The sequence below is a fragment of the Oratosquilla oratoria genome, chromosome 5 (assembly GCF_046742065.1).
Source record: "Oratosquilla oratoria isolate Oo_2021 chromosome 5, ASM4674206v1, whole genome shotgun sequence".
In the NCBI taxonomy this organism is placed as follows: domain Eukaryota; kingdom Metazoa; phylum Arthropoda; class Malacostraca; order Stomatopoda; family Squillidae; genus Oratosquilla; species Oratosquilla oratoria.
Window position 1 is genome coordinate 1,020,001 of NC_134781.1, and position 16,518 is coordinate 1,036,518.

A 16,518-nucleotide genomic window follows, 5' to 3' on the forward strand; every position below is an offset into this window, starting at 1 on the left:
ACTGTGTCTTCCAGTAATTTAGAATGTTCGCTATCCGAGCAAGCCTGTGTTTTTAGTGGCACATAAACTGCTACAAATTTTCTGCCTTTCATCCTTTTGTTTACAATTTTGATCATAATTAATTCTATATTGCCTTGTCCTTCATTTATCTTTGTCACATTTAGATCCTTTTTGGTCAATATCATGAAACCTCCACCCAGCTTCTCTGTTCTATTTTTCACCCAGCGATTGTATAGATCTTGTCCCACTATGCTTGTTGATATATTTCCTTTTAGTTTTGTCGCCACAATTCCCATGATGTCAGGTTTTCCCATTTTTAGATAGTCATTTAGTTCATTGATTCCAGAGATCATGCCGTCGATATTTGTGTATGCCACCTTTAGTTTCATATTATCTTTCCTTTTTTTTTGTTTAAGTTTCCATTTTTTGATGTACCATTTTTTTCAGAGAAACTCGTTTTTTCCGTCTCTGTTCTTTTCTCATTTCTGTCATTAGCTTCAATTCTGAGAGCTTTGTCTTTCGCTTTTTCATCACTCATTTCCTTTTGTATCCATATATGTATGAATTTCCCGCTGTTTGCCAATTTAACTGTTTTTGGTAATATCTCCTCTGCTATCATTTGAGTTCTTAGTTTTATTTTCATTGGCCTATTTTTTTTTTTTTTTTTTTTGCCTATTTTGTGGATTTTATTGATTTCTATATCGAGATTTTGTCCTTCATCCTGTATTTCTTTCAAAATTTCATTAGCTATTTCCTTCTCCTTATCTCTCTGGTATCTATACATATGTTTTTCCTGGATACCATGGACCACAATGCACTTACCTTTGTCAACTATATCTCTTAACCCAATTTTCCTTTTCTTTAATCACTTTCATGACTGTTTCTTTTGTATTTTCCTCCATCTGTTTTGTACTATTTCACTAAAGGTATTCTTTTTATTTTCCTGTTTTTGTTTCCATTGATTTTTTATTTCAGTGAGGTCTATTTCTTTGATTGACTCTTCCACCTTTCCGGACACTGCTTGTAATTGTTCTTTGACCCCCTTTTTCAATTCTTTATTTTTATTTTTGTCCTCATTTTTCATTCTTTCGTTTTCTCTTTTTAGGATTTTAATTTCGCTCTTTAGGTCACCTAATTCTTTGATCGTTTGCTCATTACTCTTTCGCAACGTAATCAATTCTCTAAGAACCTCTCGGTAATCCAATTTAAAGTCTATAATTTCTCTCATTAAATCATTTACTTCGCGATTCCTTAATGCATTACCATATCTAATATATCTATCTATATCTAAGCTTTTGCCTATTTCACCTGGGTTTCTTTGAAATCCTGAAAAATCTTTTATTTTCCCACCTTTGGTTTTTCCTTGGTGAGTCTATCAGACAATGTCTTTAAGGGATGACACCTCTCGGACTTTCCACTATACTTACATCTAGTCCTTCTTTGTTGGTTCATTTGTTATTCTTTCTTCTTTCTCTTTCTCCATTATGCCAAAACTATACCCACTTCAAGAACTGGAAAACTTTACCGGTCACTTCGAGCACCATAGCTTACTCATCGTGTACAATATCCATAGATTTCCTTCGTTTTCGGCGATAAACCGCTAGATGTGTGTGTGTGTGTGTGTGTGTGTGTGTGTGTGTGTGTGTGTGTGTGCGTGTGTGTTTGTGTGTGTGCCTCCTTATTTGTGTGTGTGTGTGTGTGTGTGTGTGTGTGTGTGTGTGTGTGTGTGTGTGTGTGTGTAAATGCTTGTGTAAATGTGAGTGTGTGTGTGTGTGTGTGTGTGTGTGTGTGTGTGTGTGTGTGTGTGTGTGTGTGTGTGTGTGTGTGTGTGTGTGTGCGTTTTCTCATTCTTTCAGCAGGGGGAGTCCTAGTGTCTCAAAGCACTTAAAAGTATCTATAGAGTTGCGTCTTCCTGCGTTGTTTCTGACCCAAACAATGGGCGGCGTCACAGGGAAGAACCTTCATCCACGAGGAGCTATGATGGTAGGAACAACAAATGGGTGGATGGGTGTGGGACGGGTGAAGGATGGGCGTGTCTTGGCAAGACGCTCCCCTTCTTCCCCAGTATGTACGACGCGTCTGTGTTCAATACAAAGTCCTCTGTAAGGGACACCGTCCTAGCCTCTCGATACGGGGAATTTGTGATGTTGAAACATATCATCATCACTATTAAGTTAAAAGCGTTGAGCCTAGAGGATCCACATGCAGGACCACCGAGCTATCCACTATGGGACGATACAGCCTCTATACCTCACAACGGTAGATTCATCTACCTCGGTAAAGTTGAAGAAGGTGAGGAGCCTACACCAGGAGGTGCAGAGAGCCTGCGGCCGAAACCGTCACCTTTGCCCTACTATGAATTTTAGGGACTGTTAGGGCAGGCAATAGGCAGTTAATGATGGAAATCGGAGGGGACTGCGGGATTCGAACCCAAAACTAAGCGAATGCAAAGCCAACATACTACCGATGACGCCACCAGCGTAATGGTATCGAGATGTAAATGTGCGAGATGAGATTATAGTCATTTCTCTTAGGAATATGTAAACATTTACCTTATTTTTTAAGTACTTGTATGCTAACACATAATTACACAATACATCACGAACCACACAAAAAAGAATGCCCATACAAGAACCTATGAATGCATTATCATCTCCATACTGTTCGCACTAGCGATTTCAACTGCGCGGAAACCGCGGCGGTACCGCATAGTTAAGGAAAATCTGCGCGGTTGTGTGTGAACGCCTCCACTGAATTACACTTTAATTGAACCGCGGAAGCTGAAACCGCAAATGTGAACAAGACCTAAGGTGAGATACAGATTGTTGGCGTCATATTAAGATCGGACTTTCCTTTCTTAAAATTCAATTCAGTTAAATAATTTCACTAAATGCAAACACCAATTTTCCTCTTTATAACCCAAAGTCCACTGATCTTGTCTGGCTGCAAAGGTGAGCAAATATTTCCGTATTCATCATAACCACATCAATTGCCCGCCCCGACTTACAAAAGGATACAGCGGACGAGTCAACCAGTAAACGAACTTTTGGTTCTTAAGCTATGGGTATCCATCAACTCCATCTTTGCCCTATTCAGTGCTAATAACGACTTAAGGGGGCCGTACACGATCAATATTATTGCGCAATATTCCGTATTGTACGATATTATTGAGGGTGTAGAATTGGTATTGAAAAGGCACACGTATTTGGCATGTACATTTGATGTCTTCAATAAATTCTGTCATTCTTCAGTACCATCCCTACACCGGCAATGATATTGTACGATACGGAATATTGCGCAATAATACTGATCGTGTAGGGCCCTCCTTTTTTATATTTTGACCGTCACATTCATAAACAAAGAACACGAACGGTGAATATGAACAACCCTAGACTTCTCGTAACATAATTTTGAACTTTTCTCCATGCCATCTATCCATCTATCCATCCATCCCTCGCCCCTACAGTGCCTTTGCCACCATCAAGGGGAGTACAAAACTAACCCGACTATTTGTCTTCCCAGCCATCAAAGGGGAATTTCCACGGCCAATGCCAACGCACATGCGAAACTTTAAAGCAGTTTACAGGCAGACAGTACGGTCCTCAACCCAACCCAAAATAGTTTGGCGAATCTCAAAGCCTTTGCACAAACAAAGGCAATGGCCAGGGAACGCGAAAGGGTCACACTGCATCCTCAGCTCGCACGAAGTTTGAAAAAGAACAAAACAACGAAGTTACAGCAAGAAGGACTCTTCCTTCACTCTTGATCTCCCTCCCGTTCTCTCTCCTCCATTGGCTTATGCTTTGCTTATTACCTAAATATAAAAGTTATTAAATATATGCAAGTGCGCTTTGTAAATGTGTATGCGCTGTGTGTGTGTGTGTGTGTGTGTGTGTGTGTGTGTGTGTGTGTGTGTGTGTGTGTGTGTGTGTGTGTGTGTGTGTGTGTGTGTGTGTGTGTGTGTGTGTGTGTGTGTGTGTGTATGTGTGTGTGATTCACCATGGTCTTGGATCATATGTTGTATTCGTGATCAACGACTATTACCCTCATATATGCCCTGGACGGGAATCAAACTCGGACCACTGGAGTTGCGTTTGCGAACACTACCACTGCGCCATCAAGCACGCGCAGAAATTATGCACATGTGCGATATGACATACCAATGCACTTGTTCGTGTTTGCCAAAGTCTATATCTACATCTCGAGGACGAGCTCCGTTTGCGAGGAGTTCCTCGACTTTCTTGTGCGAGTTCCTCCCTTGCAAGTACCTGATGTCGTTAAATGTGCTCAAAAGAACGTTTTATCTCCTAAATCATATTTTCTTGTCTTTAATGTCTTGTATCACTGAAGCTCTTTGAACCTTCTGTCTTGAAATAGCTCCTCTTTCTCCCTCCCTCTCCTCTCCTCTCTCCCTCTTCCTCCCCAGCTCACTTCCACTGCCACTAACCACTACTTCTCCATTACCTCCCCCACCTTCTCTATTGAATTATTCTTTTAACCTCTTGACTTCGCGAATGCTCTGGCATAGAGTCGTTTTACATAGAGTTGCGACATGACGATACGATAAATGACCCAAGGAGCCATTTTGTGGCCAAATAATTTTTGCTCGTACTTACTGTTTGTTCTTGCTATAAAATTTTCGAACCTGCTGTTTGTTCAATGAATATCCCGGGTTGCTGTGTATTTGGATTCACCAACAGTACCTTCACACATACATTTGGGAAAACTCTGGACACACCGCCATTTTGGGGCCATTCTGCGGAGTCGTTGCGACTCTCTGTATACAGGGACTACCCTGGATCTTTCTTCATTCACCTCCCTCCGCTATCTGAGCGCCAGGTACCACTCGTTTTCTAACGACGTGCTCTCTCCCTCTTGCAGTTCATTTCTCTCCAACGTTTTCCGTTTCTTCAGGCGTTGCTTAGGCTTAAACGGGCAACGTTCTGAGAAAATATAATTTCATTTTTTCCCACCTGCCCACTTGCCATGCTTTGGGGAAGTTTCCCCAAATGAATGTGTTCTGTCTAAACGAGTGACTCTCAGCGACTTTGTTCTTATGTAATGCTGTTTCTAAACACTGGAAAATATTTCAACACAATATTATTGCCTGATGTCCACGAACTGCTACTGTGTACTGCATTGGAATCTGAATCCACCTAGGAGCTTCTGGAGACCCTCGGGGACCCTCAGGGACCCTTCTTCTGAGACCTTCCCCCACCAGGGACCACCAGGGATCACTGGGGACCCCAGAATCTCAGGCTGGAAAACACAGGTCTAAACACACACACACACACGCACACACACACACACACACAACACAAAATTAGGAAGACACGAGGTGGTGACGTTAGGAACCATTATAACTATAATTACCGTTATTATACTTATCATAATCATTATCATGGTTTCATTAACTAATTAGTTTATTCATTTCATAATAACCCGAAATGATACTTTTAATTATTTGCTCCCTTCATTCCTCTGTCCTTACGGTCTTAGTGAGTCCCAAAATTAAATCGAGGACAAACATTTCCACAATGTTAGTTAAGAAAATATTTAAATTCCTTTTCGTCCTCGAAGTCCAAAGACCCAAAAACAACATCTTCAGGTTTCTGTCCCGGAAGAGTACGTCCGAGGTCGGCGACTTCGGCCCGGGGGTCGCTCAGTTCGTGAGACGCGGTTTTCTCGAACTCGTCTAAAATGGTCGTCGTGTCGCCACCAAATCCCGAAATCCTTTTACCTCATCAGAGTCTTCCTTCCTCCTTCCCATACAAACGCCTTGAGGGTCCTTGAGTTTGCCCCCAACGCGGTCTCGTGGTGGGGCAAGCGCCACATGATTTCATTATCTTGCAGAGGTGAGCGGGTGTGTTCAACTCAGGAGGATGTCTAGAAACTCTAGATCAATAGAAAAATCATATAAACTCCCAGGCTAATGTATCAAATAAATAAGCATAAACAAATAAACAAATGAATGAATAAACAAGTGAAATAAAGAAATAAAATCAGTGCAATATGTCTTGTTAGGGATTAGGATAATTTTGCCCTTTCCTCGCGGAACCTAATTTGGATCAGACGCAAACTACTCTCACAAAAAAAACTTCCAGTTTCCGCTACACATACACATATGCGGGCGCATGCACGCACGTGTACACACGCACACACAGAAGAATACACATGGACAAAATTACTGTGCTTCTATTTTATGTGTACATTCTTCCTATTGACTAAGCACTTGTATACCCGATCTCCATTATCTTAGAACACCAATATCACCACCATTGTCACCAATGTGACCACCACCATTGCCACCAGCTCCAGACAAAGCTACCGCCATTACCACCACACTCCCATTCTCATCCCCGTCCTCCACCCCACCACCCTCACCCTTACCCGAGGAACATCTGAAATTAATTGCTCTCTACCCTACCGTTTCACATTTCCCAAATCCACCATCTTTATTCTCGCTGACACACTGTATACATAATAAGATACTCTCCACTTAATCATTTCCTCCTCCTCCACCTCCTACTCTTCCCTCTCCTCCTCTCCTCCTTTTTCTTCTCCTCCTCCTTCCTCTTCCTTACCCTTACACATACAAACAGAAGTGCCGCCTCGTTTTCATTTATCTGTATAATAAAGAACAAGTAAATGAAACTCTACGATATCCGTTGTTAATCATTTGTCCTCTATTATCCTCCCAATCCTTCCCCCCAACCCGAACCTTCCTACTAAATCCACTTCAACCCAGAACCATCCCCCACTTACATTTGGAGATTTTTTTTTCTTTATTTTATCCTCTTATGATGGTAATTTTGGAATCTGATTTACAGAATTTTTCTTTCATCTTCAATGACTTATTGATTTGTCAGGAAAAATACTATTTGAAAACCTTACTGGTCGTTTGTTTGTTTTATTATCTACTTTCCTAATTACTCTATCTCTCGCTGACTTTTCCTTATGATTTCTTCATATTTATTTTGACCACAAGATCCAGCGGCAACGTCATCAGAAGTTTAGAACATGATGGAAGCAGTCTAAGCTGAGTAGGATACATCAAATTAGCTCAAATTTTCTAACAAAGGATCCTAGGACCAATTGATTGAATGCTTTGCCCAAAGCCTAGGATCTAAATCGAGTAAACAAAGACGTGTACCAGATAGCGAAGATCCAACAGTTATAAATACCCCTTAATGGCATCCAAGACCCATAAGTATATATGTTGTTATAACTACATACAAAGGAAGTTTTCAAAATATAGAAATGCGATTAAGGGGTGACTCCAGTTGTTGGATCTTCGTTGTCTATTACAGATATTCCCGTCCATGCCACTATTTTCCCTCAAAAACTGACAGACTGACAGGCTGACTGTTCACTGTCCATGCCGTTCTGTTTCCCAATGAGAAGACTCCTGTCAGATGACAGTTCCCATCACTCACTAGGGGAGGACAAACCCTGTGACGGCGCACAACTGCTGAAACAGGAATTTGAAAATTATTGTTCAGGGTTAATTTGACACACTGAACGAACGCTTCTGGGAAAGGCGTAAATGTCGACTGGTACCCAGTAGCTTCTGGTGGACGGGGCCCAATAGTTCCTAAACCACATAATAAAATCATCATAATTCTGCTGTTTTACATCTATATTGAGAACCATGGTAGTGTTTAGGTTAACCCCTTTTGTGTTTCAACTGATTAACGCGGCCAAAGGTACCTTGCTGCTCTAAGCCACGTTCGTGGTTTCTTTTCACATCTAACCTTAGAAAGTGGGAAATGAACTGCGCATGCGTATTTTTTCCAATTCTTTTGGTTCGTTCATTATCAAAACACATCGTTCATCAGAATGATAATGATATAGACACTGATATCGATCGCGATAATGACAATGACGATGATAAATGATGCTGACGATAATACTGACAAAAAACAATCATGACAATTTGATCTAGAGTTCCAATTTTTTTTTTTTTTTTTTGCTGGAATACGAAGTTCGGCTCCGTTCTGCCTTCTTCCAGATAATTTTACTCTTCCCACGTGGAAAGTTCGATGTCTTTTCTTCTCCCTCTGCCCAGTTCTCGGCGTTCATCCACCCACGTCCACCGCTCAACACACAGAGTTCCTTTCTCTGAGCACCTGCCGGCGTGCCATCCGGACCTGCCCCTAATGATTTATAATCTCCAGCTTTACTAATTGCAGTAGAGACACAGTGCCGTGGCATCAGAAGGTGAGGCACTAATTATGATACTGGAGTGCCATGGTGTTCAAGTGTCAAGGGGGAGTTCGACATTCCTCCTGCTTCGCTTTATCTCGTCCTCTATCCTTCTCCTCCTACCCTACTTTGTTCTCCTTCCCTTCCTCTATTCTTCTCCTCCTGCCCTACTTTGTTCTTCTCGTCCTCTATCCTTCTCCTCCTGCCCTACTTTGTTCTATTCCTCTTCCTCTACCCTTCTTCTCCTCCTGCCCTGCTTTGTTCCCGTTCTCGTCCTCTATCTTCTCCTCCTCTTCCTCTACCCTTCCTCTCCTTCTGTTATACTATGTTCTACTTCTTGTCCTCTATCCTCCTCTTCCTTCTGCCCTGTTTTGCTTTCCTTCTCTTCCTCTATCCTCCTCTTCTATTCACTCTATAATTTTTCTCCTTAATCTTTCTCTCCCTCCATCCTTTACTTATTTTATTCATCTCTTCCGCTATCATTCTCCGCCCCTTTCCTTCTCCTTTTCTCTCCTTTTTTTTTTAACTCGATTCTTCTCCTCCTCTACCCTTCTCTTCCTCTACCTTTCCCCTCCTTTATCCTTCTCTACATTTCTCTTCCTCTACCTTTCTTCTCCTTTATCCTTCCCTATCCTTTTCTTCTCTTATTATCCCCTACCAAGGACTACTATTACACAGGACGTGCGCACCCAGATCCCTGGGTCCGCTAGCGGAGGCCATTGCTTTCTTTGTAACCTAACATTTTATATTGGACAAATATATCAAAACTAGAAACCTAACATTGTATATAGGACAAATATATCAACTATTGACTTATTCAATGCAGTATAAGTTAATATAAAATTTTATAGTGAAATAAGAAACTATTTTTAAGGCACTGTTATGCTTTGAAATGCCAATTTTAGCTGGACTTAACAGGTATTATTGTATGAGGTTAGTGGACACCAGGGTTGGCGATTTTTTTCATTTTTTTTTTTTTTAATACAAAAAATCTATATTCTTTATTTAAATCAGATTTATTTGACTTAAATAGATTTTTTTTATAGATTTTAAATATTGTGGGATTGCTATCTGATATGCGATCTGATTGCTAAAGGACATTTTTAGCATATCAATATAAGGAGCAGTGTTATATAGACTTGCCACAAGTATACAAGGAACGGTATAAGCCGTATGTGAAGACAGTATGCTCAGGTTCACTCGATTCCTCCAAGAGTTTTCTCATCTTGGTGACATTTGCTGCATTGTCTGTCACAACACTTCCAATGTGACAACCAAAATCTTGTTCAGCCTTCTTGATCGAATTCTGTACAAGTTGTAGAAGATATTCAGCAGTGTGAGGTTTCTCTGATGTGTCTATTGTATCAACTAAATAGATCTGACCAGTGGATGTTGTTAGAGTGACACATATTATGGGCTCATTATGGATGTTAGACCACCCATCAATTGAAAGACATACAGTTTCATTATTCAGGTCATCTGCACACTTTTTATATTCCTTTTCATACACAAGATCCAAGTACTTATCAGCAATATCTTTTCTGGATGGAGGAATATAACCTGGCCTCAGGTTCTGAACCATCTTGAGAAACTGAGGATGCTGAACAAGACGAAATAGTGAATTTGTAGCAAATATAATTCTTGCGACTTCTTTGTCGAGGTTTTCATTTTGAGAGTCTGAAGTTTTTATGATAAATCTGTCCAGAGATGCTGATGACTTTCTTTTAGATGAAAATGATTTAGAAGTGGCGCCTGTGGAGGAGTCTGATAGTGACCTTTTTAATGGTGGAGTAAGGTTTGCAGATAATTCAAGTAGAGCCGATGATGAAGGGATTGAAGCTGTTGATACAGATCCTGAAATGGAAACAGAAAATTTTAGCATATTGCATAATTTATAAATAAATAAATAAATTAATGAATACAGTGTGATTTAGGCTACTTTTGAGTACAGTAGTTATTTTTTTAGATAATGATCATATTCACACAAGCCACTAAATTATTTGGAAATAATTAACAGGATATGAAATAGGTGGGCTTGGAATTCAGCCCACACAGGATTCAGTCCATTTTTAAATTCACTAAAAATAATGGGTTAGTTGGGTTAGGTTAGGCTAAATCTCTTTGGGCTGAATCCCATGTGGGCTGAATTCCAGTGGAACCTAAGAAATATACAGTATTACACAATGTTGAATGAAATGAATAACAATCATCTAGGCCCCAAAGTTGAGTGGATACAGTATATTATAGTGATATAGTCATTACCCAAATTTAGAAGTAATGAAGTTGAAGTATCATCTCTTTAGGGCTTCACATTTTTATTGCACATGCTCTCCATTGTTTACCAAATTTATATAGTTGCGTATGAAAAGGGAGAAATGCACACAATATAAGTAAAATTAATTACCTGGGTCATCAATATCTTCTTCTGTATGCTGTGGCTGACCTTGGCATTCATCTCTGTGAGATTTTAATCTGGACACAATGCCTTGTAGTTCTTGGTTGCAGTCTTTACATTTAGCTCGGTACCCTTTGCCAGAAGTTGTTGGTAGTTTTTCAAAATAATTCCAGACAGGATAATTTTTTTCTGCCTGAAGGAACCACTCTGGCAGGTCCAGAAGACATCCTTCCTGGTTGATTCCAAAGCAGCAACTAAGTGAGAAGCTGCTTACCTAGAACAAGTCTCAACAAGAATCTTGTTGAAACTTGTTGTGGGCTACGCAGTGATATATATATATATATATATATATATATATATATATATATATATATATACTACATGTAGGCTTATACCATTCCTTGTATACTTGTGGCAAGTCTATTTAACACTGCTCATTATATTGATATGCTAAAAATGTCCTTTAGCAATTTGATCGCATATCAGATGCAATCCCACAATATTTGAAATCTATATAAAAAACTATTTAAATCAAATAAATCTGATTTAAATAAAAAAAATCGATTTTTTTTTTATATTTCTTAAAAAGATAAAAAAAAAATCGCCAACCCTGGTGTCCACTAACCTCATACAATAATACCTGTTAAGTCCGACTAAAATTGGCATTTCAAAGCATAACAGTGCCTTGAAAATAGTTTCTTATTTCATTATAAAAGTTTATATTAACTTGTACTGCATTGAATAAGTCAATAGTTGATATATTTGTCCTATATACAATGTTAGGTTTCTAGTTTTGATATATTTCTCCAATATAAAATGTTAGGTTACAAAGAAGCAATGGCCTCCGCTAGCGGACCCAGGGATCTGGGTGCGCACGCCCTGTGTAACATAAGTCCTTGTCCCCTACCTAATCATGCGCATGTACACACACACACACACACACACACACACACACACACACACACACACACACACACACACACACACACACACACAGAAATTATGACAAACCCTACTGGTCCCTGAACGCACGTTAACTGTAAGAGTGAAGTCATCTCTTCTCTCGAGAGCAAGTGACGTGTCTACGAGATCTTTATAATTATGAAGAAGCTGGAGACGTTGGAATTAACAACGCTGAACGAAAGATGGGAATGAGTTGAGCTCATGGGTGAAAAAAACAAAACAATAATATCTACCGACGGTATCCCCTACAACATAACACTCAACTGAGCTGATACATATAGTGTATGGGACAGTGGTTACGTGTGTGTGTGTGTGTGTGTGTGTGTGTGTGTGTGTGTGTGTGTGTGTGTGTGTGTGTGTGTGTGTGTGTGTGTGTGTGTGTGTGTGTGTATGTAAAATTAAAAATACCTCCAGTTTGCTTCCTTCCAATCAGTGCATCTCTCGACAATTTCCAAACTCGCCGCGGTTATTAACGCAATGTAATACGATTAGAATCGACGTTAAGCGACTCGAGACGTACACCAAAGGAAGACTTTCTCGTCTGATCGGAAGCTTGCAGACGTATCAAAGCCTCGGGTCGATGCGTTCGAGACAGAATTTTTTTCTCTCTTTTTTCTTTCTTTTTGTCTTCGTCGTCGCTTCTGTAGTCAACGCGAGATGTTGAGTGAAAATGAAAAGGTAGAATATGTGGAAAAGGAAGAGGAAGAGGAAGATTTAGAGGAATGGTGTCACGTCCAACGGTGACGTTAACCAGCGACATCCTCCGCCGTGACGGCAGACCATTTTATTCGTCACTGGCAGACCTCCCTGATCGTGGGCTTCGAGGAAAAATAAATAAATAAATAAAAATAAAAGAAGGAGAAGGAGCAGGAGAAGGAGAAGAAAAAGAAGAAGAAGAAGAAGAAGAAGAAGAAGAAGAAGAAGAAGAAGAAGAAAAAGAAGAAGAAGAAGAAGAAGAAGAAGAAGAAGAAAAAGAAGAAAAAGAAAAAGTCACAGGTTCACACAAACACTGCCTAGTGAATAGCACAAGAAAATGTGACAATCATGTTAAACAGAAGAGAAAATGCCTTAAAGACGAGATAGTAAATTGACATGATGCCCTTTCCATACAAATGTGTGTGTATGTGTATGTGTGTGTGTGTAAGAGAGAGAGAGAGAGAGAGAGAGAGAGAGAGAGAGAGAGAGAGAGAGAGAGAGCAAAGCAGCAACCATAAAATTACTTTAAATAATTAACCTTTACAGTAGAGGTATATTTTTAGTAATAGGTCGAATATATTTTTTCCTCTTTTCAAAGACTCATCCCTTTTACCCCTAAGCCCACTACTCCTACACCTACCCAACTCCAGTTAAATTACGACCTTACTCCCTGAGACATCCTTTTCCATTTCCTCTTAACCCCTTTAACACGGAGACGTTCATTAAGGTTTTTTCCTCCAGCTAAAGATATACGATTATATTCAGCTACGTGACGCGACCTCCAAGCTGAAAGTCCTTCTTTGGGTCGAGACCCACTTCAGGCAAAAGTTGATCCCATAAGATGATTAAAACTGCCTGTTTTAAGCTATAATGAAGGACATCGTGTGAGATACCGTACTGAAGCGGTTAATACATTCAATTAGATAAGACACCATTCCAGATGATGAGAAGGGTCGGAAGAGAGCACTGATTCGTTGCAAAGAGGCCAGTCACGATTTTTTCTTTCATTTTCTTCGTCTTATACACCAGGTAAACGAGGCGATGGATCACAGGCCTTTGGACTCGCTTTAAAAGAGTTTCCTTCTCGAGAAGGAAAACTATTCCAGAGGTCTATTGATCTATCATTGGCTGTATTCTTACTCTCTCTCTCTGACACACAAACTATATATTTATATATATATATATATATATATATATATATATATATATATATATATATATAATACACGCGCATACACAGAGACTGGGAGAGAATCAGACAGGGGGAAGAAAGAGGAGTAAAGATAGAAAAGGAGAGAGAGAGAGAACGGAGGACGGTAAAGCGAGGGGAGGAATAGAAAATGGAAGCCCGATAAAGCCTGTACAAGAGCGGAGGGAAGAATGGCAGAGAGCCATATGTAGGCATTATCGCGTGATTTTGAAGAAATATGAATTCTAAAACCTGAAATGAGAGGGTCTGAAGACATCGTGGCTTCTTCCCCTGTAGAGGGACAAGCAACGCCTTCATCGGGAAAGACGAGGACCGGGGGTGAGGTGAGGATCCTGATCGTACAAGGTTCGAACGGTGTCTGTATCCGAGTCTGTAAGGAGGGAGACATGAGGGGAGGGGTGTCTATCTGTTTCCGTGTGTGGGTCTGTGAGGAGAGATACGGGCGTCTATGTCTGTGTGCGTGTATATGTCTGTGAAGAGGGAGACGCGGGCGTCCTGTCTGTGAGGAGGGAGAGACGGGCGTCTATGTCTGTCTCTGTGCGTGTGTGTCTGTGAAGAAGATAGGGAGTCTGTGTCTCTGTGTCCGTGTCTATATCTGTGAAGAGGAATATATGGGCATTTGTGTCTGTCTGTGTGCGTGTGTGTCTGTGAAGAAGATAGGGAGTTTCTGTCTCTCTTGTCCGTGTCTGTGAAGGAGATACGGGCGTCTGTGTCTGTGCAGAGGGAGATGCGGGCATCTGTTTCTGTCTGTGTTTGTGTGTGTGTGTCTGTGAAGGGGGAAGATACGGGCGTCTGTGTTTGTGAGGGGAGAAACTTGGATGGCTGTGTTAAGAGAAGCCAGCCGAGCTGCCTGTGGCCGACAGCTGCGGGTTCCCGTGTTTTGGGCGAAATATGGGAGCCAAGAGGATGTCCATGTCGCGCCGTCGGCTTTGTTCCCGCCTCGTAAGTACAAAGCTTCCGTTTCGAGCTCCAAAAGCTACCAGTCATGGATTATCGCCCCAGCTATCTATGTTGCACAGAAAAATGGCTGATAAGAGGTGAACTTGTCCATGTACTGTTATGATTAACTTACACACACACATATATATATATATATATATATATATATATATATATATATATATATATATATACATGCAAAACAAATCACTAAACACACGTGATAACAATACTTGCAGAAACCACTTGGAAAATAAAAGGAATAAATACCAAACGTTTTCGTCTATTCAAGACATCATCAGGGTACAAAGATGATGTCTTGAAGAGACGAAAACGTTTGGTATTCATTTCTTATATTTTCCAGGTGGTTTCAGCCTCAAAGGCGAAACCGGTCAGGAATAAAGTCTCTTGTTCCCAATCGTGTCTATCCATTCTTACCATTCATATATATATATATATATATATATATATATATATATATATATACATACATATATATATATATATATATATATATATACATATATGTATTTATGTATATATATATGAATAAGGGAACAAATAAATAAATAAATAAATAAATAAGGAACAAATAAGAAAATAAATAAATAAGTGAACAAATAAATACATAAAGAGAGAGTGGTGTGATGGTTGACTCTTACAAAAGCTAAAGAATAGATCTTCCTCCTTCTCTTCCTCCAATTCCTATCCCTTCTCTTATCCCTATTCCCCTCCTCCTGCTCTTTCTCTCGCCATGTACTTCATCTTTGTCATCACCTTTATCTATATCTACATCCTCCTCCTCCTCCTCCCCCTCTCTCTATTCCCCTGCCCTCAAATCCACTTGTGCAGCCCAATGACTCCATTGGATTCGTCAGCGCTGCCGGCAGGAAAGGATTAGGACAACGAAAAGCTCTAATGAGATCAAATAAGAACGGAATGCCTAGATCGGCAGCGTCCAATTATTATACATTCCTCCCCTACACAAGCACACACACACACACACACACACACACACACACACACATGCGCGCGCGAGCTCGCACACACACACACACCGATATGAGCATCCTCAATGGTGATGATGATCGGGGCGGTGGTGATAGTCATGGTGATCGTGATGATGATGATGATGATGATGATGATGATGATGATGATGATGATGAAGCTGATGATGATGATGATGATGATGATGATGATGATGATGATGATGACGACGACATCAATGAAGACGAAGATGATGTGCATTACCCTACCTCACTAAAAATGCCCCTGGGTTGCAGAGAGCATCACAATGACCCTAATTCTTTGCCTATAGACAACTGATGACTGCCATCTACCCAGGCTACCCAATCACAGGGGCAAAGGTATGAAGCTGTCGCAAATAAAGCCCAAAAAATAAACAGCGATTATTATCAGTAATAATTAATTAACCAATTAATCAATTCTATTGGTATTTGCAACAACCAGTACACAGCAGAAAGGATAGGGTCGTTAATCCTTTCAACATGGTCACCCACTTAACATATATTCTTCTGGTTAACGGCAGATAATTTTATCCATCTGAGGTGGGGGGGGGGGTGGCTCGATCGACCAAGAGCCCTTTTCGTCTCAAATCTGCCGCCCACCCCCCTCCCTACCTCAGATGGATAAAACTGTCTGGTGACATTAACCAGAATAAAACTAGGTTAGTGTGTCGTCGTACTGAAGGGATTTAAGCCACCTGATTTGACCTCCATGAACCCGTTTTAAGCTCCCAGCTCGGTCACGAACTTACACTCGATGACGTCGCTAGCCACTGAGGATTTCATTCACTTGAGGCTGCCTCTCAAACGAGAGAGAGAGAGAGAGAGATAGAGAGAGAGAGAGAGAGAGAGAGAAAGAGAGAGAGAGAGAAAGAGAGAGAGAGAGAATGAGAGAGGTGTCTTTCTCATCTCTGTCGAAGTGGAGCACGAAGACACTTGCATCGTGTTACGTTCAAGACACGTTCCTTTTCCCATTCCCGGACCATCGTCACGATCATGGTGAACGTGAAAGCTCTTCTTCTGCCTAACTGAGTCTTAAAACCCGAAACTATCCACAAAACTATTCACTTTTTTTTTTATAAAAA